The sequence below is a fragment of the Canis lupus genome, chromosome 32 (assembly GCF_048164855.1).
Source record: "Canis lupus baileyi chromosome 32, mCanLup2.hap1, whole genome shotgun sequence".
In the NCBI taxonomy this organism is placed as follows: domain Eukaryota; kingdom Metazoa; phylum Chordata; class Mammalia; order Carnivora; family Canidae; genus Canis; species Canis lupus.
In genome coordinates this window covers 30,559,934-30,583,478 of record NC_132869.1, presented here as the reverse complement: position 1 = coordinate 30,583,478, position 23,545 = coordinate 30,559,934, and the positions used below count along the sequence as shown (strand labels likewise).

The 23,545-nt window shown below is 41.8% G+C and overlaps 1 protein-coding gene across 6 annotated transcripts in view; it reads right to left on the bottom strand.

Moving 5' to 3' along the window:
• Positions 1-23,545, bottom strand: part of TLN2 (talin 2) — a 426,489-nt gene that overhangs the window by 286,996 nt on the left and 115,948 nt on the right. Inside the window, exons 3-4 of one of the 6 annotated variants that reach the window (XM_072808972.1) lie at positions 7,291-7,344; positions 6,332-6,467 (exon numbers count right to left, since the gene is read on the bottom strand). The exons of 4 other annotated variants lie outside the window; for them this stretch is intronic. The gene's annotated coding sequence lies outside the window, so the exon portion shown is untranslated. The remainder of the gene's footprint in view (positions 1-6,331; positions 6,468-7,290; positions 7,345-23,545) is intronic. One more of the 6 variants, XM_072808973.1, reaches the window with a different exon arrangement.

The window sequence follows — 23,545 nt, the reverse complement described above, 5'->3', positions numbered from 1 at the left end:
ATGCTGGATAAGATGTACTGAAAAGGACATTGGATAGAAAAGTAAATTTCTTGTGGCACAATAAATTGGTACAACCTTTTTCCACAAGGTATGCAATGGTTTTAAAAATACTGATAGCCACTGGCTCAGCAATTATTTATTTTGTAAGTTTTTCATAATGCAGCTGTCAGTTTTACAAAAAAAAAAAAAAAAAGCAACACAGCTTAATACGTTCACACATTGCATCCCTAAAATGTAGGCTTTGGCAATGTAGGCTAGGTAAATACTAGGATAGTCGAACCCCATTATTTGCAGTGGTTAGTTACATTCTTACGAAGTTACCACTAACTCTGAATTGGCAAATACCGGACTGTATTTGCCTCCAAGGCGAAATATAGGGTCAGGTTCCTCCAAGGCAAAATACTGATTAAGAAATAGTCTTGTCAAAAAAAAAAAGAAATAGTCTTGTCGTCTGGTGTGTATTTCTGTTTAAAGACAGCTAGGAAAAAAAAAAGACAGCTAGAAAGATCTATCATTAATGTGGAACTCATGGCCAACAGCACTATAACTCAGGCCTGAGGGAAGTTATCCAACACATGTATTTTCTCTGCAAAGCACGTAATAGTCTTCTTACACTTATGAACACTACACAGCAGTATACTAGGGGGCCATTTTTAAAAGCAAAACCACTAATAAAAAGCACAAAAAATCTGAAAAATGTGGCACTCAATAGGCCATGGAAAGGACAGTCAAGACAGCTGCAATAAGTAGCATCACCTTGTTTGACTTCAGCTGGGAATGGGTGCATGAGGTGACTCTATAATTTTTTGCTTCTCTGCACACATGTGTGTCCAAGGCTGTAAAAGTGCCTGGAGTAAGGATTTTATGCTTACCGATCAATTTTAGCAAGTATACAAATCTGCAAGTATAGAATCTGTGTATATTGATAATCAACTATAATATGGCTTAATAGTTACAACAAAATTCTCAAAAATTTGATTAAGAGCCGAGGAGAGAGATATCCAGGAAAGTTTTCTTGTCTGTTAACTTGGTGGTTCTTGACCAGCGGCGATTTTCCTTCCGGGGCACATTTAGCAATATCTGCAGACAAATGTGGACTGTCACAACTGGGTCTAGTGGGTTGAGGCCAGAGATGTTGCAAAACACCCAATAATATACAAGACACCCTCTAACCACAAAGAATGATCTTGCCCCAAGTGTCAACAGTGCCAGCATTGAGAAGTCCTGTGAGGAACTGCTATCAACATACATGTTTTTACATGTAACTTCCTCCACCTTCTCTCAAGGTATACTTTCATGCCTAAGACAAATAATTGCCAAGGAAGGAGTGCCTCATACTTTGTTTCTTGGTGGCCTTTAAGTTCAAATTTAACTAATGAATTCTTATTAAACACAATTGAAGAAACCAAATAGTTTTAAGTTATACTGAGAAGTGGGACTTCCATTCCCATGGAGCTTAGAACGGTAACTGGGTTAATTCCAACAATAAATGTAAAGCACAGAGCCAGTCTAAAATCTTGTTTCTGTTTTAACGCCAAGTAAAAATCATCATGGCATAGGAAATAAGCCATCTAGAAATCTAGTGCCCAAGAGATGGAGGACCCAGCTCACTCCCTGCAAGCTTTCAGGGTAAGTCAGGAACACATGAGAAGGTTCTTAAAGCTACCCTGAGGAAGACAAATAAAACATCTTACTAAGGGGTGGCTCAGTTGATTGAGTGTCCTACTCTTGATTTCAGCTCAGGTCATGATCTTAGGGTCATAGGACTTCCCCTCTATGAGCCCCTTATCAGGCTTCCCACTCTACAGGGAGTCTGCTTGAGATTTTCTCTCCTCCTCTCTCTGCCCCTCCCCCAGCATGCTCAAGCTCTCTCTTCTCTCTCAAATAAGTCCTAAAAAAAATAAATGTCTAAGTCTCAATGATTCTAAGAAGAGATTCACCCAATTTATGTGGACTGCAAATACTTTAACTATATAAATGCTACACATCTCCCTCAACTGCCTCCCCCCATGTGGAATCAGTACCACACATTTACTCAGTCTTGAGTCAATCTTATTTTTAAGTAATAAATCAAATAATCTGTAGAATGGCCTCCAAGATTACTCAAGAGCATTACAAAATCATTGTGCTAACAGAACAAGGATAAGTAATTCCCAACTGGGACACAGACTAGCAGACCAAGAATTTGCACTTAAAATTTGGAACCTGAATTCTCAGTGGCATTTTACAGCCAAATAATTATTTCACTAGTCTTCATTCTGGCAAGATGTTTTAGCTCAATTGTGCAAAGATATGCCCAAGATATTATATCCTGCTCTAAATATGCTCTGTTCCCAAATGCCTTCAACTTCCTCCAGGATCCTATTGAACACTCAGACCTAGAAATTCTCCTCCATCCTCTCTGTCCACTTGGGACTCCTGCTCTTCCCCTTCCCCAGCCTACATTTGCAGCCCTGCACCCCCACAATACACTCTAGACCAGTACTCCTCAGACCACCACGATCAGAACCACCCAAGGAGTTGGAAATGAAAATGGGATTCCCAGACCACTTCCTGACTTGCAGATTAGAATCTTGGATGGAGGAGTCGAGAGTCTGCATTTTCTTTCCTCCTCCTGTTTTTTTTTTTTTTTTTAAAGAATTATAGCCCCGGCCACCAAACACACCACCTAGGACTCTCTGATAATACATCAACATATCCTTTATCTATCACAATCCCCTCCCTCTGTTCTAAACACCTAACCATTGCCTAGCCCTAACTTTGAAACCCATTTTAAACATCCTAGTTAACTTAGGAAATGTCATCTGCTTTGCCTCCAAATGAGAGAAACATTCTTTCTCTCAGCTTCCATAGCATGCTGCATTGGACATGCACCATATAAAATGAGAATTCTGGATTTACTGGTTTAACCAACCAGATTGGGAGATTAAGGGTAGGGACTATGTGCCATACCTGGGTTCATTCCCAGTGACCTGCACATTTCTGGCACATAATAGATATACTCAGTTCTGAAGGGCACTTGTAAACTTCAACAATTCTACCTAACTTGTGATTCATGTTAAAGTGAACAGATAGACTCAACTGAATAACTTTCAAAAAGAGCCATCTTAAGTGAGTGGAGTAGCTCTCTTAGAGAGCCTACTGTAGAGAGACATACTTCTGCAGAGACCTTCAAGTCTGGCACTCTATAAAGTTTCAAACAAGTCAGCTCACTGAGCACCCACAGTCCTTGCAAGGAGCAAAAACAGATGATGGGAACAAGAAGAAAAATTGGTTACCAAATTTTCTGGGCATGAGCAGATTATAATTAAACATTCTACTCATCAAGAACCAAGACAAATAGCCCAAGAGGATCTGTGTATAGAATAAAGCCTAGATTCAACTAGAGATCATTTATCCTAGAATTCAAAGTTGCCCATAATTTAAAGCTGGAATTGACGTTTTTTTTCATTGTCAACCTTTCCTCCAGCCTCTTCTTCCTTTCTAGATTGTCTTTTGAGAAATCACTACATTGCAGCCATAGGACTGACTTGCAGTCAGTCCTTGGTGGTGTTGGCCCAAAACTGAGCTCTAGAGGTTGACCCTTCCTGGCATAAACCAATCAGCACAACCTCATTGTGGGATGAGCAGAAACCCAGACCTAAGCACATGGCATTCCCTGGCTGCCATGATGGTTAAGACTGGACCGGCCAGAGCAAAGCTCAGGTCTTTTGATTGTTATGGATGTGAACAAAGAAGCATATAGCCTTGGTTGCTGCTGGCAGCCAGATTATGAACATCCAGGCACCTACGGAGAGGAAAACAGACCTCAGACAACCATGCCTGCAACCTGAAAAGAGAGCCATTTCTCTGTTAATGAACCAACATGTTCTCTCTTACTGTTTAAGCTAAACTGGATTTTCTATTGTCCCAAGCAGCAGGATACATGCCCACTCCTACCTTTCAAACTCATCTTCCCCTTTTCTCTTATCACATAAATCCACTGTTTCAAGAGTCTATACAGGGTCCCCAAACATACCTCATCCACTCCCACCTCCACACTACATGTGTCATTTATCCTGCCTAAAATGTTCTTCCCTTGCACTGTGCTGCTCATATTTTATCTGGTTCTAGATCCAGGCGGGAATCCTTAGTCTCTCTGAAGGCAGACACCGAGGACCATGGCTTTCTTGTCTCCTCTGAGCTGCCATGTAGAGTACATTATCGATACTAGTTGTCATCCACATTCTACCTTATACTTTAAGTATCCTTTCACAAAGTCTTGCACTGGATTGTAAGCTCTCCATACAGTTGCAATCCCTTGTAAATGGCCCCTCGCCCAATGTCTTGTGACTAGTAGAAAAACCCAACAAATCCTCTTTAGGCAAATTCAAAATGTGATTTAAGCCTCTGATCACTGCCAGTCATACTCTCTTAATTCACATAGCAATGCAGAGGATAGAAAGGAATTTCAAATGGAACATATTTCAACATTACACAGTTGGCCATGGTCCTGTCACATTTCACAACCAGACTGGCAGTAACAGCTGGATGAAGATCAGAAATTTATCAGGCAGTCTTCCCATCTACAGATAACTGAAGTCCTTCCAAAGAAGCTGCAGACTGACTCTGAGTTTTAAGAAGTAGAGTCTTGTACCTTTCAGAATGTGTATAAAATCATCTTAGGGGCAACATCAGAGTAAGAGACATAGAGACACAACCCAAGGCATTGACAAACAACAGGCTCTGATCATCTCAAGTCTTTATGTCCCCTTTTAATATTTGTACTGCAGGTCCCTTTAGAGGGCCTCGGGATACTCAATAAGATTCAAATGAGGAACATGAAATAAACAGATTGAGATTTATCCCCATCACAAAAATGGTTAGGAGACAACGAGTAAATTGAAAAATGATGTCAGGACCAAGTGCCATTTTCATTGAGGATGACAAAAGGAATATAGGAAAAGGTCAAGTTAGTGGGAGCTTTGGGGTATGTGTGTGGGTCTTCACACACAAACAAAGATGTCAATACAGCCGCAGAATTGATGTTACCCTGGCCATTCAAAGTCCAACCCTGCTGTGTGTGGCATGACAGCTCTACCTGCACACAGGTTCTGACGTCCCAGTTGGGAGCTATATTAATAGCACCCGAACATATTTTTCAACAGGTTATAGAAATGGAAGGGCTACCTGACAAAATTTAGATGACTATCTATGATCTGTAAAGCCTTACCTTATAAGTACACATATCTACAATGATTGAGACTTTGTCAGTGGTCCCCTGAGCAACCCGTGGTTTCTGTGATAAAGAGCCAGAGTCATTCTTTCTATAACTGTTTCTTTATCTTCTCTCTTCCTGGATAACACTGTCCTCTTCCTAGGCCCTAAATAGATTCTGAAGAGGTTCACAGACTGTCTGCAGGGGCTGGTAAAGGAATTGTGATACAACAGATCAAAAGCTTGTCCATTGAAGTGTAGGTCTTCTCATGATCTCTGCATATCATATTACTACAAGGAATTTAGTTCTAGATGCTCATGTCTGTAAATGCTCTAAAAATTGTGCTTTGTTGTTAGCCATGTGGCCATGAGAGACGGCTGCCAAAGTACCACCCCTGCTCTAAGGGACTCTGCCCTGGCCCTGTGCCAGGGACCTGGCTTTGCTCTTCCATCCACACTGGCCATCTCTGGCTCCAACTCTCCCTAGCTGAGTGCCGAGGGGCCCTCTATCCTATCCTTGTGCTTGGACGGAAAGAGCAAACCTTAGGACAAAGTGATGTCAGAAAGACTGTCTCCTGACAAAACAGTCTAGCCACTACCTCCCTATTTCTCCTTTCAAAAATTTCTTGTCCCACAGACGTGAGCCGGGGAGATAGCAAAGAACCAAAATTAATAGGACAAAAGCAGAGGGGTGAACTCTATCCCATCAAGGGAAACACATATCAACCACCCCTAAAGCTGTCCACATTTTGAAATCCATTCCATGACTCCAACACAGAGGTAGGTCAACTGGAAGAGCAGTCTCCAGTAAGAATATTTCAATAAAGCCATGTGGTTTGCAGCAACTGCTTCTTTTGGCCACGAAAGGTCAGACAAGCACTCCCTTCAATGCTGGTGAGGACTGAACTCAGTGCCTACCTGTCTCCTCACACTGTCTGCCAGTCAGACTGGCCACACCTATCAGGGGACTTGCTCTTCTGCCAAAAGCAGAAACAGCTGCCCAGCTACCCTCCTTCCCCCTACAAACCCCTTCATCAAGCTTCCAGTATGTTCCACCCCACCCAATGTCCTGCATATCTGGCTCTGTTACTTCACAGGATCAGCAGAATATAGAAAGGAAACAAAATCCACAGACCTGGAATTCACAGATACAGTCATGCCTCTGGAGTGTTCTTTCCAAAGCATGTTGAGAGCTACAGGATCAATCTAGGGCACAAACACTCATAGCTTCAAGCTGATATTCTGGGTAACTCCAACAAGTATTTGAGCACCTAGTCAAAACAAGGCACTGTCAATACACCAAACCAGGTGAGGTGCACACAGCAATATGGATTTCATGAAGGCCAACGTCCAGGAATAGACCACCACCGTCCCTTATTGAATTACTTGAAAAAAAAAATTGCCAATTTGCCAAATATTTGCAACCTCTGCTATGCCAATACAAGGTTACAAAGACGTTGCTCCACTAGAAATATCTCTAACTCTGTTCATCTGCCTTTTTCCCCTTTTCCTCCTCCACACAAGAATGCGGACTTTTTCCAGTACCTCAATCGTTATTTCAGCAAGCAATTTATGGAAGGAAGGGCAAAGAAATGTACTATACTGTTCTTTACCCCACAATTTTCCCATATGCATCAGCCAATAAAAGAAAAGCCATAACACGCATAGTGAGCCACTCCCTACAGTCACCTCTAAATCTCCACTGAGGTTTTTTGTTTTGTTTTGTTTTGTTTTTTTTTGGTAACTCTACTGAAACTTGCTTTTTAAAGGCTTTTGTCCCCCCAAAAAATGTACGATCAGAGGGTGGAAGGTTAACTTAGGAAAGATGGCTCCAGGAAATGAAAGATGTCCCAAAGCAGGTAAGAGCCTAGAATACTTGCAAGGCTATGGGACTTACATGGTAAACCAGAAGCCTTCCTTCCCAGTTCTCACTGCTTACAATAGGTGGACAGACCATGAAAGATGCTTAGAACACAGATGCCCCAGGGAAGGCAGGAAGCACAAGGTGCCATAAGCTCAAGGACACAGTGGGGACTAGAGAAGTGGGGACTAGAGAAACCACACCAAGCTGGGCTTGGGGCACCTAGTACATACCTTCCCTGGGCAGAACTTTCCACCTTCTACAACTTTTCCATATTTTTAGATGATCTAGAAAAACAAGAACATTTTTTCAAAATTCATTATTGCAGTGTTATCTCTAATCACTATGTTGTACATTAGATGTCCAAAACTCATTCCTCTTATAAGGTATCCTGTGACCAACATCTCCCCACTTCTTCTACCTCCCAGTCCCTGGTGACCACCATTCTACTTTGTTTCTAGTTCACCTTTATTAGATTCTGCACATAAGTGAGATTGGACAGTATGTGTCTTTCTCTGACTTATTTTACTTAGCATAATGCCCCCAAGACTCATCCATATTAGCACTAAGAGCAAGATTTCCTTCTTTCTCATGACTAAAATAATATGCCAGTGTATACATATCCACACTGCATCTTTATGCACTCTTCAAGAAACATTGTTAAGGAATTTAAAACCTAGAGTATTTAAGGAATTAAGAGAGGGTTCAAGTGGGGCATAATCAACTCTAACAACTACACAGAACACTACAGGTAACTTCCCCTCAGGGTTTGATTTTCTTTTAAGAGACAAGGATCATAGAGGGGCCTGAAATGATGCCTCATTACTCTGAGAATGTTAGGGCTGGCAGGACATCAGAGTCCTTCAGGGCTAGACAAACTCAAAGTCCACACTGCCCTTTATATCAGCCCCAACCTCTGCACACACACATTCCCAAAACCCCATCCTGGGTTCTCTTCTCATTCAGTACAGTCCTCATGGTTGCTCATAGAAGAACTGAACATTATGCATTTGTGTAACTGCTTCATTGGTTCAGTAACTATTTCCTAAGGTCCAGGCATGTATCAGAGGTTCCATTTTCCATCATGTAACTAATGCTTGACCATTCCACTAGTCAATAGGCTCCATAAGGGCAGAGGCCATGTCTATACTGTATAGAATGATAACCACAGCCCCTGACATAAAGCCAGAAAGAAGAGGCATTTGATAAATATTGGATAAATATAGTCCAACCACGTTACTACAGAGTATAGGGAGTTCCTGAACAATGAGATGATGGGGACAAAGTCATGCTCCTAGACAGTAACGTGCAAAAGACCACAACCCAAGGCTTCCTCAGGAACATTGAGGGTGAAGTTTATCAAATACTGCTTTGGGGAAAGCAGTGGACACCTATGAATGGTCTCCAAGTACTCATTTCCTCTTCACAGTCCCTGCTTATATTTGTGCTTCTTCAGAATGCTGACTTTACTTCCTCAGCTTCAGAATACACATCCTAGGGTCAAGCCCAGCAGCGACGTCCATTTCCCTCGGCACAATATTTGGTAGAGGGCAGACACACAACTTCAACATCCAAGTTTAATACATTTCAAGACTTCTACTGTTTCAAAGTTGGTGGGCTCTTCCAGGGCTGATGGTCTTCCAGGGCTGACGGTCTTCATTCCTAAGACCTAGAACTCTTGAGGGTATTTTTGCTTCCATGAGTTGTAGACAGCTTGTTTGCAGGTGAGGCCAAAATATAGCAGAAAGTAGAGCCAAGAAAATGCTAGAGACATGGATCTAGATATAATACTAACATGCATCTCTGGATCAAACCATACCTGAAGCCCATCCCACAGCTAGGTTTCTTAATCACGAGAACCACTAAATTCCCTTTATTGTTTAAACCAGTTCAGGGTAGGCTTTTTTTCTGACGACCAAAAAAATCCTAGAATATGTTTGATGCATGACACTGAAAAAGTAAAAACAGAGAGAACATTTACTTCAAAAGGACATCTTACAGGAGTGCCTGGATGGCTCAGTCAGTTGAGCACCCAACTCTTGATTTCAGCTCAGGTCATGATCTCAAGGTCATGAGATCGAGCCTGCATCAAGCCCTGAGTGGAGAAGGAAGCCTGCATAGGATTCTCCCTCTGCCCCTTCCCCACACACTCTTGCTCTCTAAAAAATAAAATAATTTTTTTAAACCCCAAAGGATCTTACAGATCAACGAGTGAAAAGAGCCTACCACAATGTCTGGTACTTCACAAGTCTTAAGCATTCTGTTTGTTATGGAAAAATTCATCACCCAGTTCCTCTAAATAATCTTTTCACTTAGTGTAGTAAACAAATTGTTTACGAATAATCTGCGACTTATCAAAGCAGCTAGAATAGCCAGCAGTAAAGGCTTAAGAAGGTTGAAAGTCACTGATAAAGGTTCAATACAAAATGGAAACAAGCATCGCTTAAGTTACAAGAAATATTTATTTAATCATGTCTACAGCCACAGAGTCACAGACTTTATAGACATGTATAAACAAAAACATGACACTATAATAAAGTCTCATTTTTAACCCAACATTTCAAGATGACAACCAATGTATAAAGGGGGGTATTATCTGTTGTGCTGTGTCTGGCTCATTCTCTTCCCATCACGGCCCCTCCCCCACTCCTCACGCACATGATACACAAGGAGGTATGTGGGCAAGGTACCAGTCAAGCAGGCCCCCTGGGTGGACCCTAGCACTGGGATGGTCCACAGACATGTTTCCCTGAGCAAGATGAGGCAGAGAAAAAGAGATACAGGCATGTCCTTGCGAGAACCATCCGCGACAAAACCAGAAAAGCCCAACTGTTTAAAATCCATGGGGCAAATTCCAGGCCAGAAACAAGAGAAAGGGCCAAGAAAGTCAACAGCAAGAAATAACAGAGTGGGGAAGGAAAAGTGGAATTTGGCCAAGATAGTGGCCAGTAATAGCAACGGTCAACACTTTGCAAGCACAGCACTATGCCAGACCTTCAATCTCATTAGCTCTTACCGAATCCTCACCAAAACCAGTGAAGCTATTATTTTTCCCATTTTTTCAATTATGGAAAATTTTAAACATCCACAAAAGCATGGATAACAGTTCAATAAAACATCACTATAGCATAGCTATGAAAGTCTTCTGTGCAGGTAGATTCTTAATGTATCTGTATTCCCTCTACCTACTTCTCACTGCTGCCCCTGGCCTCCAGCACTAAAAAAGCATCATCAAATTATGTCAACAAGCTTGGGCAAAAATGTGAGTCAACCTAATAATTCTGACTTCATCAGTTTATGGCTTGGTTCCTGAAACCTGCCAATCTCCCCTCACCTGAATAAGAACAGCATCTGTCTCCATCATCAACAGTTACCACAGCAAACATCCAGAGTTTCCACATCCCAGGGATCAGCAAAAGATCTCTGAATCCCTCTCTTCCTCCATACATCCCATTAGGGACAAGCGAATGTATCTTGGTATTGAACTCACTGGTGATTTTCCCTAGGGGTATGTGAATTTTGTCTGTCCAACTAGATCATGCACTGTGCCCCTGGAAGTCACTGTCTAAACCCTTTCACGATCAAATCCAAAGTGCTGCCCCCAGGCAGAAAGGCCTGCCACACTCTGGGTTTTGCTTAGCTCTCTGGTTTGTCAGCATCCTAACTCTCCATGGACATGGAACATTTTGAGGTTCTACCGTTACCTCCCAGCCTTCTGCACATGTTCTCCTACCTCCTATCCTTTGACTGAAAGGTCTTCCCTCCTTACCACCACCGGCCAGCATCCCAAGCAGCCTGGCTAACATTCCTTTCCTTATCTCACTCTGAAAGCCCTTGTGATAACCTATCCCATCCTAGAAAGGGTCAGATACCATGGCTTTGCAGTCCCATGATGCTTGTATGTATCTTTCTCTCACACCCACCACATCATTTTATAGTCATTGGTTCTTAGGTACCCCACTCCCACCATTATAGAGTGATCCTTGAGAAACATTTACTCACTTTTTAATTTTTTGCTGTTGTTTACATTTAGTGGAAATCCAGGGCATATGAGTTCATTTGGACTGAGTGTGAGCATGCCCATTTGTATGTATCTGCATAGTAAGCAGTTGAAGGTCTAGTAGTTAAGTCCGAATATTTACTTTTGCTCATTTTTTTTTAGTGTCCCATGTCTAACAATGGGCCTGACACATAGGTCTTCATGTAAGGTTTATGGAATAAAACAAGCCAGTGAAACGTTGAGATGATGGCCAGATGGATAGCAGGGAGCATACCTTCAACTTTTAAAAATCTCTCCAAACAGTTTCATGGCCAGACGGTGCTGAGATGTCACCCACTGAGAGAAGGAACCCCTGGGTTCATCACCCACCATCCACTAGGACTCCCTCCTTCCAGTTTCACAGGTGGTTCACAGGATTGATAGACAGGCTTGTATTCACCCTGCTCCTGCCTTCCACCGTGAAATGCCGACTTTTATCACATTGTCTGCCAAGCCCTTGTCTGAAATGAAATGCAGACTTCTAACCCCTCCAGCTGTCCCTCCCTACTAAAGGTGAACTATCAGCCCACACACATGCACAGTCCTTTTCCACACCTGACTCAGCGGTACATGTGGTAGAAACACCACTGTTACCACGATTATTCAAAGCACAGTGTGCTGGTCCAGGTACAAATCCCACCCATTCTTGGCACATATAGAAAAGGACAACCCTGTTCATGTCCAAAATCCTACACCCGTAGAAACATGCAAATGAGAAAGTTCGTCTGCCAGCACTGCCTGGGAAGTAGTCTACTTGCCATTTGACTCAGGTTGTGGTGGAGGAGTGAGTGGCAGGGTACCAGGGAGAGGAAATCCAATCTTTCCCTGCAAGTAAGCTATAGTTTCTACTAGGAGGTTAGCCTTAAAATTTAGATTCCACTGGTATTCTCTTTGCAAATCATGACTAAACCATCCTTAATTCCCCTGTGGAGGCAAGTGACAGGATACTGTACTTTAAGGCCTATTGTCATTTTATGTTCTCCTAAAAAATAAAAATGTTTTATTATGGTAATCAGCATGTTACAAAGCACTCACCTTCTTTCCAGAGTAAATCAAATCAGAGAGATCTTCCCCTAGATTTTTTTTTTTTTGAAGCATTCCATTAGTTCTCAGAAGTTCTAATATCTCTTAGAGTGACAGCGCTAGGTTTATTGAATCACAAATGGCCTAAGTCTGTCAAATAGGGATATTTTACTTCACACAGAAAGGGGTCAGAGGGTAGGATTTAATCTTTTCATTTACAGGTACAACTCAGCTCTCTTTGTCTCTTACAGATTGATTTCTACATCCACACAGTTCCACATGTACAAACTAAGACCCCAAATCTAAAACCAAGGAGGAAGGACCTTCTCAAGGCCCCTCAAGCCACAAGAGACAGAATTTGCTTCTGTATGTACATGTTCCTGAAGAGACTTTTCTATTGCAAAATTTGCCACCAGTTTATTCTTCTGACAAAGACGAGCTCCAATCTCACACTTCTGAGGCTCTGGATGAATTGTTACATCTAATGCAAAATACGGAAAATGATACCTTGCAGTGGGAAACTACAAATAGTTAAGGCTAGTGGAGTAGAAATGTTATCACTGCTCAATACCACACGGCTGCTCATTACTGTTATCCTTAAACTCTTGGTAAAAGTAGGGAGGTAGTCTTCAAAGGGTAACAACCAAAACAAGGCTGGTGTTCTTCAAGGCCTGGGAAAAGCAGAGTTGCAGTAGAGAGAGAAAGTGAAGACATTTAAGTAGCCTCCCGAACACCATTCTAAGGAAAGGGTGCCCTGATTGAACATCTGAACTGGGCTCTTAAGACCAAAAAATCCCCAAAGCACAAGAGCCGGGCCATCTATCAGGCTTGAAGTGGTTAGAACTACCCCTTTAAAACTCCCCTTTGGGCCCTTCTGATGCAGCAGCTAGCCACTTGGATGAGCCTCACCACCGGGTAAACCATCCAGGACTGTGGGCTAGGAGTGAGGCCCAGCTGAGGGACTGAGCAAGTCAATCAGCTCAGTTTTTTTGAGGCTCAGTTGCTTCATCTAGGAAATGGGTTAGTTTCAAGCCTCCAGTGAGATGATAATCTTTCAGAAGTTTATATAAAGCATGGCATTATTACTCTACCTTCCAGGAGTTGAGGCCTTCTCAACTCAGGTAAACTAGTTCAACCTATGGATTGATTAAGTAAGCATTGTATGAAGATGAACCCCTCACCCCTTGAAAATCAAGGAACTATCAGTCCTAGAGATGAAGGGGGTTCCTTCAATACTGCTTATTTAGAAAATATCTTTTAAAAGCAACATCACAGGCATCTATTATTGGAAATAGATTGGTCAGGAAAGTATTCTACAGACTTGATAAAGCGCTAGCAAGAGAGTATCCATCCATCACTTCCCTCCTCCCCCATAATGACAGCACTGAGGCCACCTCCAGACCACTGCTGCTCAGACATCCACATGACTGTTACGCTGCTCAGATGGCCCAGAGGGAAGACAACAAATGTACTGTACAGGCCAATGGTCATTCACCACAAGGAGGCAAAAATACAAAATTTGTGAGTATTCAAGTAGCCTCTTTAATCAGTAAGTCATTTTCCTTGAATTCTTTTCTAAAAGGCACCCAAAAAAATAAATAAATAAATAAATAAAAGGCACCCAAATAGGGTGCCCCATAAGAATAAAAATGAAGTATCAGAAGCACCCATGGCTGAGAAAAGGCTATCTTAACAAGAACCCATGATCTTTGACACATAGGTATTTTAAGGGAGAATCACAGAAAAGTGGTTCCAGGCCTCCTGTCCATTAGCAACACCTGGGCAGCTTTTAAAAGGCCAATGCTGGGATCCCTGGGTGGCGCAGCGGTTTAGCACCTGCCTTTGGCCCAGGGCGCGATCCTGGAGACCCCGGATCGAATCCCACATCGGGCTCCCGGTGCATGGAGCCTGCTTCTCCCTCTGCCTATGTCTCTGCCTCTCTCTCTCTCTCTCTCTCTGTGACTATCATAAAAATAAATAAATAAATAAATAAATAAATAAATAGGCCAATGCCTGGGCCCCACCCTACATATTGTGGTTTAACTGGTATGGATTGTGGCCTGGGCACTTGTAGTTATGCATGCTTCCCAACACTGCAAACCACTAATTAAGAGTATCTTCAAGGGGCGTCGCGTCTGGGGGGGCTCAGTTGGTTAAGCATGTGTCTTCGGGTCAGATCGTGATCCCATGATCCTGGAATTAAGCCCCACAATGGGCCTCCCTGCTTAGTGGGGAACCTGCTTCTCCCTCTCCTTCTGTCTCCACTTATGCTCTGTCAAATAAAATCTTTTTTGGGGGGGGGCACCTGGGTGGCTCAGTGAGTGGTTGAGTGTCTGCCTTCAGCTCAGGGCATGATCCCAGGTTCCACGATTGCGCCTCACATCAGGCTCCCCACAGGGAGCCTGCTTCTCCCTTTGCCTGTGTCTCTGCCTCTCTCTCTCTCTCTCTCTCTCTCTCTCTCATAAATAATAATAATAATAATAAAAAGAGGGTCTTCAAACTACAGAGCAAATGAGCGTTAAGCAAGTTTTGAAACGGGCAGCCCAGGTGGCTCAGCAGTTTAGTGCCACCTTCGGCCCAGGGCGTGGTCCTGGAGACCTGGGATCGAGTCCCACATCGGGCTCCCTGCATGGAGCCTGCTTCTCCCTCTGCCTGTGTCTCTGCCTCTCTCTATGTCTCATGAATAAATAAATAAAAATCTTAAAAAAAAAAGAAAGTAAGTTTTGAAACTTAACATGAATTTTAAGATGTGGGATTCCCAAAGAAACAGCAATCAACAACAAGAAAACAGTAACAATAATAGAAACCAAGGGAAGGTCATGTGTATTCAGTTTGTCATTTTAAGGAGGAAAAGTCCATAAGCACATTTACAAAAACCAAATACTAGGAATCGATCGTGGTGGTGATTTCATGACTTTATACATTTGTCAAAACCCATACATACACACAACAGAGTTATTGTGTGTAAATAAAAAATAAATTAAAAACCTACGGGGGGGTGGGGGGAGTCAAGTGATGTACTCATTAGAATCACCCAGCAAGCTTTTAAAAATTCTGCTGCCTGGGCTACACCCCAGAACCTCTGGTAGGACCTGAGCATCCTTTTAAAAACTCCACAGGTGATTCCAATGGGCAGCCATGTTTCCTAATTCCCAGAATGGCAGGGAAAATCAGGCCAAAGTCATGTTAACAATGTATGCATAGCAGTGTGGCTTCTAAGAGCCATCTTTGGGTACCTTCCACTCATCCAGGGAAGTTCACTAACTAAAATCTTTCTTTCTATCAACTTTTGTTGGGTTTCAAAATATTGCCATGCCCCAACAAGCCAAACAAAAGAAATGCCTTGATACCCAATATTAGCACACGACAGTGCCACAAAACTTGCTGATAGGTTTTCAGGCAAGAAAGTAGTTCTCAAACATTAAAATCCCCTGGAAAGGAGGTTCCAATACACCGATTGCTGACTCCACTCTGAGTTTTCTGATTCGGTAAGGTCGGGGTAGGGTCACAGAACCTGCATCTCTAACAAGTTTCCAGGTGCTGCTGTTGGGAGCACCATGTTCTAAGGAAATCTGAGCTAAATAAATGGTCAGAGACATGAAAGCCAAGGCTGAAGCTGAACCAGACAGTTCTCCAGCCAGGACAGCCAGAGAGCACAACTTATTGGTCAGTTTCAGTGAACAAGTTGTATTTAGATACTGACCTTCAGGAAGACATTACGAAGATCTGCATGTACCATAGAATAGATTATTTCAGCTAGAAACATCTTGCTACTCAAAGGGTGATGCACAAACCAACATTGGCATCACCTAGTACTGGTTACAAATGCAGCATCTAAGGCCTTACCCCAAACCTTACTGGTTCAGACACTGAATAGGATTCCAGGGGGATTAAATGCACATTAAATTGGTTTGACCAATTCCCTCACTCACACCACAGACAGTTGCTGAGTTCCCACTCTGCACAATACCAACCAGTCAAATGGGCCGGCCAACAAGCTTCTGCCTTCCTGGAGCATCTATGGAGTAAAGGATAAAACTAAAGCCCAGAGCTGTGGGACTTGCCAAGGCCACAGAGCCAATGTGGTAGAGATAGGTTTAGAACTCATGTCTCCTAAACCCTATATAGTAGTAGAAACAATACAAAAGATTGACTCTATCAAAATTGCAAACGATTCCAAGAAAAGAGGGTATCAAAAAATAAATCACAAGTCAGTTTCTTCATACCAAGTCAGGATATCTCATATTCCTAATCCTCATTAATGTCTACTCTGACCAAACGAGCATGGCTAGATTACACTGGCCGATTCAGGGTGTTTATTTATGCAGCTAATTTTTTCTCAGATCTCAGAACAGGATAAACAAACAGGTGTTAAGTGGAAAAATATCCTGACCACAGGCATCACCTAATACTCAAGATATTTCTTGTGGTTATTTAAATCTATTCAGAGAGTAAACTTCCCGATTCGACTGTTATGTCAAAATTTACTGTTATGATTCCTTTTGGTAATGACCCAATTATTGTTCTTTCTTACTTCTTCCTAATCATCTTCCTAAAATGTAATGCTGTGATACATTTCAGTAATGACCCAATTATTAGTGTTTTTTCTCCCTAAACTATTGTCCAGTTGGAGGAGCACTAACATTTGTCTACCTGTTTTATATAGATTATCCTACTTAATTTCATTGTTCCTAACATACAAGGAAGGGGGGGAAAAAAGCATATAGGTAGCACAGCCAAGTAGGCAGAGCCAGGCTTTAAGTCTAGCTCTGACTCCTAATTCCTATTATTTAAAGTGAGGTCCTTGGATCTCCCACCTGAAGCAGCTTAGAAATGCAGACCCCTGATTTAGCCTGGACCTGCTAAATCAAAGCCTGCATTTTAATCCCTGGTGATTAATGTCCACACTAACATCTGGGAAGCCCTGCATCCACTATCCCAAAGCCAAATGACCCAGCTCCCATTAATTAAAACCAACAGCAAACCTCTTTGGTTCATGACATGAGCAGACAGGAGTCAATCACCTAAGCCCCAAAGCTACCAGAATGGGATGTTTGTCCTATGACTAACTCGTAGTAATTCACAGGTCTTGCTGCATGGGGTCTTTCTTAACCACTGACCACAGATTGCAAGACATAAAGACCAACTTCGCTCCCTGGGCAGAGTGCCAGGATAGTCGATAATCCTGGTGCTAGTATCAGCAAACACCCATAAAAACAAATACGGTCATGATACAAATCCTCCAAGCATTGCCCACAGGAGGCAAACTTTTTTGTAAAATAATAAGGGGAGAAGAATATTCTCAGAACAAAAATCAGCTAATTATCTTAGTCTCTCTAAATATATATATGCATTATATATAAAATTATATATATATATATAAATATATAATAAAATGATCCTTAGAGTCTAGAAATTTGAATTAGGGCTCCTATAATTACGTGAAAGCCAGCTCCAAATAGATCACTGTCAGGAACAAGGGAAGGGATAGCAGATATCATCAAAGGAATACAACCCCATCAGCTTTCCCTGACTCAAATCTGGAATTTCTCAAAGTGTGGGTCACAGATCATCTGCTTCAGAATCACACCAATATTAAAAATGCATGTTCCTGGGCTCAAGTCACATGGTTAATAATCCCTTCCCTATGGGTCTCTGCACACATAAATATTTGAGGCCAACTGCCCACCTGGCCCTGGTACAGTTCAAGGCGAACCATCAGACTCATTAATCTTATCTTCACAACAATGAAACATCAAAATTTCCAATTTTCTGAGGAAGAACCCATCAGGGAAGTTGAGTGTGTTTGCCCAAGGTCATACAGCAGGTAAGCAACAATGACTTCATATTTAGGCTTCTTCAACTCAATCAAGGCATCAAATTCACACAAACCAAAGAAGAGGGAAGCACGGTCCTGTTGCCAAATCACTATTTGCTATGTGAAGCAAGAGTAATATTTTTCTTTTCTTTTTTTTAAGAAGTTTGTTTTATTATTATTTTATTTATTCATAGAGACACAGAGAGAGAGGCAGAGACACAGGCAGAGGGAGAAGCAGGCACCATGCAGAGAGCCTGACGTGGGACTCGATCCCGGGTCTCCAGGATCACGCCCGGGGCTGCAGACGGCGCCAAACCGCTGCGCCACTGGGGCTGCCCAAGAGTAATATTTTTCAAAAAACGAAAAGAACTAAAGAAAGAAAAGAAGAGAGAAGAGAAGAGAAGAGAAGAGAAGAGAAGAGAAGAGAAGAGAAGAGAAGAGAAGAGAAGAGAAAAAGATTTGGGTTTTTTTGTAGCGTATTTCAGGGGCTGTTCTGTGTCTTACTTCCCAGGAGACCACAACTGCCAATAGGGACAATCACATATCACATTGTAAGGGGCTGTGTTGAGCAGCTGGCTGGGAGCTGTGCATGACCACCATCTATCATCCCAATAGCCTGATTAAAGTTCATTTAGCTTCAAATTCAAACTATTACCAGTAAATACTATTCTAAGTAGCTTAGATCCTTCTATTATATAACTTGGGTCATTCATCATCTGGAGAACATCCACACTACTCTCAAACAACAGATACCCAAATGGACAGGCTTCAGGGAACTCCTCTGAAGCTCCACCCAAAATAGACTCCTGAACCCCTTCAAGCTTGGAGATAATGATTCAGAGATGAAAAGCGAATCCATAATAGCACTGGGGGACCTCTCATGCTTACAAGTGAGTGGGGAAGGCCCAGTAAAATACAAAAACCAGAAGCCATATAAGATGGATAAATTCAGCTGGCATCTGCCTTTGGCTTAGGTCATGATCACAGGGTTCCTGGATTAAGTCCTGCATCAGGCTCCCTGCTCAGTGGGGAGTCTGCTTCTCCTTCTGCCCCTCCCCCTGGCTCCTGCTCTAATAAGTATGTCCAAAAAATATGCATGGCAATACACAATATACATTAGTTCAAAGACCAATGAATGATAAACTAGAAAAAGTTACTTGCTACTCTAAAAAAGGACTTTTTTATTAAGACCTCTAACAAACGGACAAGAAATAGACCAACTACCTAACAAAAAAAAAAGGCACAGAAGTATGAACAAGAAAGGTCAGAAAAGGAGTTCTTCAAGAAATAAAAAGATAGTCAACCCCATTTATGAGAGAAATTCAAATTAAAACTACAGCAAGGGCAGCCCTGGTGGCTTAAAGGCTTAGCGCTGCCTTCAGCCCAGGGTGTGATCCTAGAGACCTGGGATCGAGTCTCACGTCAGGCTCCCTGCATGGAGCCTGCTCCTCCCTCCACCTGTGTCTCTGCCTATCAAATAAATAAAATCTTTAAAAAATTAAAAATACTAAAACTACAGCAAGACACTTTTTCATCTGTTGAAAAGACAAAGATCAAAATGTCCAACACTATGGATACAGGATTGGGGAAATCAGACTTCTCTTACATCTTTCCTCCAAGGAGAGAAATTTGGCAGTGTCTATCAAGCTGTAAAAATTTACAATCCTACTTTTAGGATTTTATTGTATAGAAAAGTTCTCATGTATGCCAAATCCTACTTGTTCATGGATATTAAGAATCACAAAATAAATATTAGAGACCTGAAAATGTATCAACAGGGAACTAGGGAAGTTATGATGCATCCAAAGAAAAAGAATAAGCAACCATAAAACTACAGCAACACCTAGCAGTTCTACAAGTACTTCTATGCAAAGAGCTACAAAATACAGAGCAAAACACTAAAAAGTAAGCAGAAAATGCTATCACTTGTGCTTTAAAATACATACAGTTGTAATATATACACATATACACACATGCATGATTGTCTACACATAGATGGTCTCTAGAGGGACACATAAGGTGCCTGACAGAGGTAGGAAGGATAATTACTGGCCCCAAATATCTCCCCCTCCATGCACGTACTGCTTGCTTATTCAGATAAAAAAAACTTAAGAACAACCAAGTGAGAGGCACCTGGGTAGCTCAGTCAGTTAAGCGTCAGACCCTTGAATTTGGCTTAGGTCATGATCTCAGAGTTGTGAGATGGAGCCCAGCTTCGGGCTCTGCACTGGGCACAGAGTCTGCTTAAGATTTCTCTCTCCCCCCACTCCTTCTCTGCCCTCCCCCCACCGTCCCACCCCTCTAGCATTTCCTCTAAAAGTATAAAATTACAAAATAATGAGAAAAGCAGAGATTGGAGATGGGATGACATAAAGAAACCAATGTATGTGTTAAGTTGTAGCCCATTCTCCCTTAACATCTCTCTCTAGTAGTAATCTGACAGTACCTATTAAAAGGCCTAAAAACATTCCTTCAGCCCACTTAATTCCACTTTTAGTTATCTGTCCCAGAACACTGAAAAAATTTTATGTACAAAGGGGTCTGTCGAAGTATTATCTATAATCATGAAAAAAATGGAAACAAGTACAATGTGTGTTGGCCAGGCTTTTCAGTTCTGCTAAGCAGGAGAATGAATGGATGAAACTTACAAGATACATAACTTACTGAGCCTAAACCAGCACAAAGCTTGTGACACATGGTAGCTATAAAGGAGGTGCTATAAAGGGACAGAATAAGCAATTGGTCACCCAGTACTCATTAGCACCCAAAATTGGCCACGCACTGTTGATACCCATTCTGGCCCAAATCATCCATTACGAAAAAGAAAAGCTCTTTAATGTTCAAGAGGAGCTTTGATAAGAGACACCTGTGGCCAGAACACTTGCTCCTGCATTTTTTTTTAAGATTTTATTTATTCATGGCAGGGGGGGCGGGCAGGGCAGCTCAGAGACATAGGCAGAGGAAGCAGGCTCCATGCAGGAGCCCAACATGGGACTCAATCCCAGGACTCCAGGATTCCGCCCTGGGCTGAAGGCGGTGCTAAACCTTTGAGCCACCAGGGCTGCGCCTGCTGCTGCATTTCTGAAACAGATCAAGTGTATAGGCTCCAGATACCTTCTGTCTCCTGGGTCCCCTTATTCTCAGATCTCATCCTTATAATTACTTCATCAGCAGAGAAAGGTATGGTGTCCAATAAACAGGATATATGAACACTGCCAAGCCAGGATACAAATAATGTGGCCTACCTCTTCTGCTGGACCTATGTGTATTAACCTAATCCTTCCCCTTGCTTCTTACTATCTATTTAAATGGACTCAACCTGAATAATTTAAACACCTTAATTTGGTTTGAGGGTCAGTTTTTTACTTCTAGGATATTATCTTTGAAAGCTACCACAGCATCAAGATAATTTCCCACTACTACAAATATAGAAAAGATGAGGTCAATTTTGATATATCCATTTAAATTATGTATCAATTTAAACCACATTTACAGGATTTGAAGTAACATAAGCATTGCCAATACTATTTGTAAAATAAAATATAAAAACGTAAACTGTATTTTAAATTTACAATTTTACTCCAAGTATACAAATATCTACTTAAAAAAAAAAAAAAAAAAAACTCACGAGGGCTCCTGGCTGGCTCAATCAAGTTAGAATGCAACTCTTGATTTCAGGGTCATGAGTTCAAGCCCCACTGGGTATACAGATTAAACTTAAAAAAGATAAAAATAAAAAATAAAATAAAAATAACTTAAGGAGGGATCCCTGGGTGGCTCAGCAGTTTAGCGCCTGCCTTTGGCCCAGGGCACTATCCTGGAGTCCCGGGATCAAGTCCCACATTGGGCTCCCGGCATGGAGCCTGCTTCCCCTTCCTCCTGTGTCTCTTCCTCTCTCTCTCTCTCTCTATGTCTAACATAAATAAATGAATAAATAAACCTTTAAAAAAATAACTTAAGGAAAAGCATTAAAAGCATGTATTACTCCAAAGTAAATACACACATGTCATGTCTAAAATATGTTATATCTTATACACGTTTTTATAATCTAGAAAAATTATAAATTTTTTAAATTGCAGAGAAAAAGACTAGAAGGAGATCTGTCAAAATGGCAAACCACTGTGGGTTTTGGAGTAACTATTTTATTCTTCCAATTTCATATTACTTTAGTAATAATCATCTTCTACTTTTACAAAGACAAACCTAACAAAAACCACATATTTCTCTTTGAGAAAAAAAGGCTGGCAGTGGTTAAAAACCACCACCTAAAAATCAGCCCAGAAACTGAGTTAAAGCCTTACTGTATTCAGCTATAAATCTCCATAAACTCCAGGTGAAAATAAAATCTGTTAGAATCTTCCTGTCTCAACTGTGGGAATAAGATGGAAGAAGTTTTCTGCAAAGTTCCCAAACTATGTGTTCATCTTTGGGACTGACTCACCACTCTTTCCCCAAGGATGTGAAGTCATTTTTGTCAGTGATGGATATGTTGTTTTTACTAATCTAAGAGTCCAGTGACCCTCCTGCTGTGCTCAAACACCTGTACTTAGAACAGGTGATAAGCCAGGTGGGCTTTTCATTAAGCAAGGTTTGTTTTAGCACCCACAATACAAGCCAATGTGTTTTTTTTTTTCTTTTTAAGATTTAATTTATTTATTAGCAGAGAGAAAGAGAATGCATGCACACAAGTAGGCAGAGTGAGAAGGAGAAGCAGGCTCCCCACTGAGCAGAGAGCTCAACACAGGCTGGATCCTGGGACTTTGGATCATGGCCTAAGCTGAAGGCAGATGCTTAACCAACTGAGCCACCCATGCGCCCCTAGGCCAATAGTTTCTTGAGGCAGAACATGGGGAATTTTATCCCCAACCCCAGCAGTACAAGGACAAAGTTACCAGTTTAACCAGCCAGGGCCCTATAGTGGGCACCACATGGACATTTGGCATATTCCAGAAAAGACCAAACCTTGCCATATAATCATCACCTAAAATGATTCTGGAGAACTCAAAGGTAACTGGAAAGACCTGATAGCTTCCCCAGTTCCACAAGCTGCAGTATGCACTCCTCACCCACGGGTCCAAAATCCCAACACATGCTCCCAATGGCCATATCCCTAGAATTTTCCCTTGAAGACTTCCCAAACATTAAAGGGAAGCTCATGGCTCAGTATCTCTTTGGTATCCAGTGTGCATGTACCTGTATGTTTATGCAACTGTGTACACTGTAGATGCACGAATAGACTAACAGACTCTATACAAGCCATCTGTTGATATATATACACACATACTGCAGTACCCACACAGGATACTTATGGCTTGGGAACTCTACGGCCTAACTTTCTGTTAAATGTGGTTTCCTCTGTACACATGCAGGATAAGCTCCCGGATTATAGGAGCTGGCTTCTGTAAACCTTCCATTCCCTTTACACAGAAACAACATTATCAAACTTCCCAAAAGAACTAGAAATTGCTTGGGACAGAATCCATGAGAGATCCATTTGGGCCAGCATCCTGAGCTGATAGCATCTGAAATTTTAAGTTTTTGCTTCCATTTGGAGGTGGAAGGATCCATTTGGAGGATCCTTTCCTTTAGGATCTGAGGGATCCTGCCC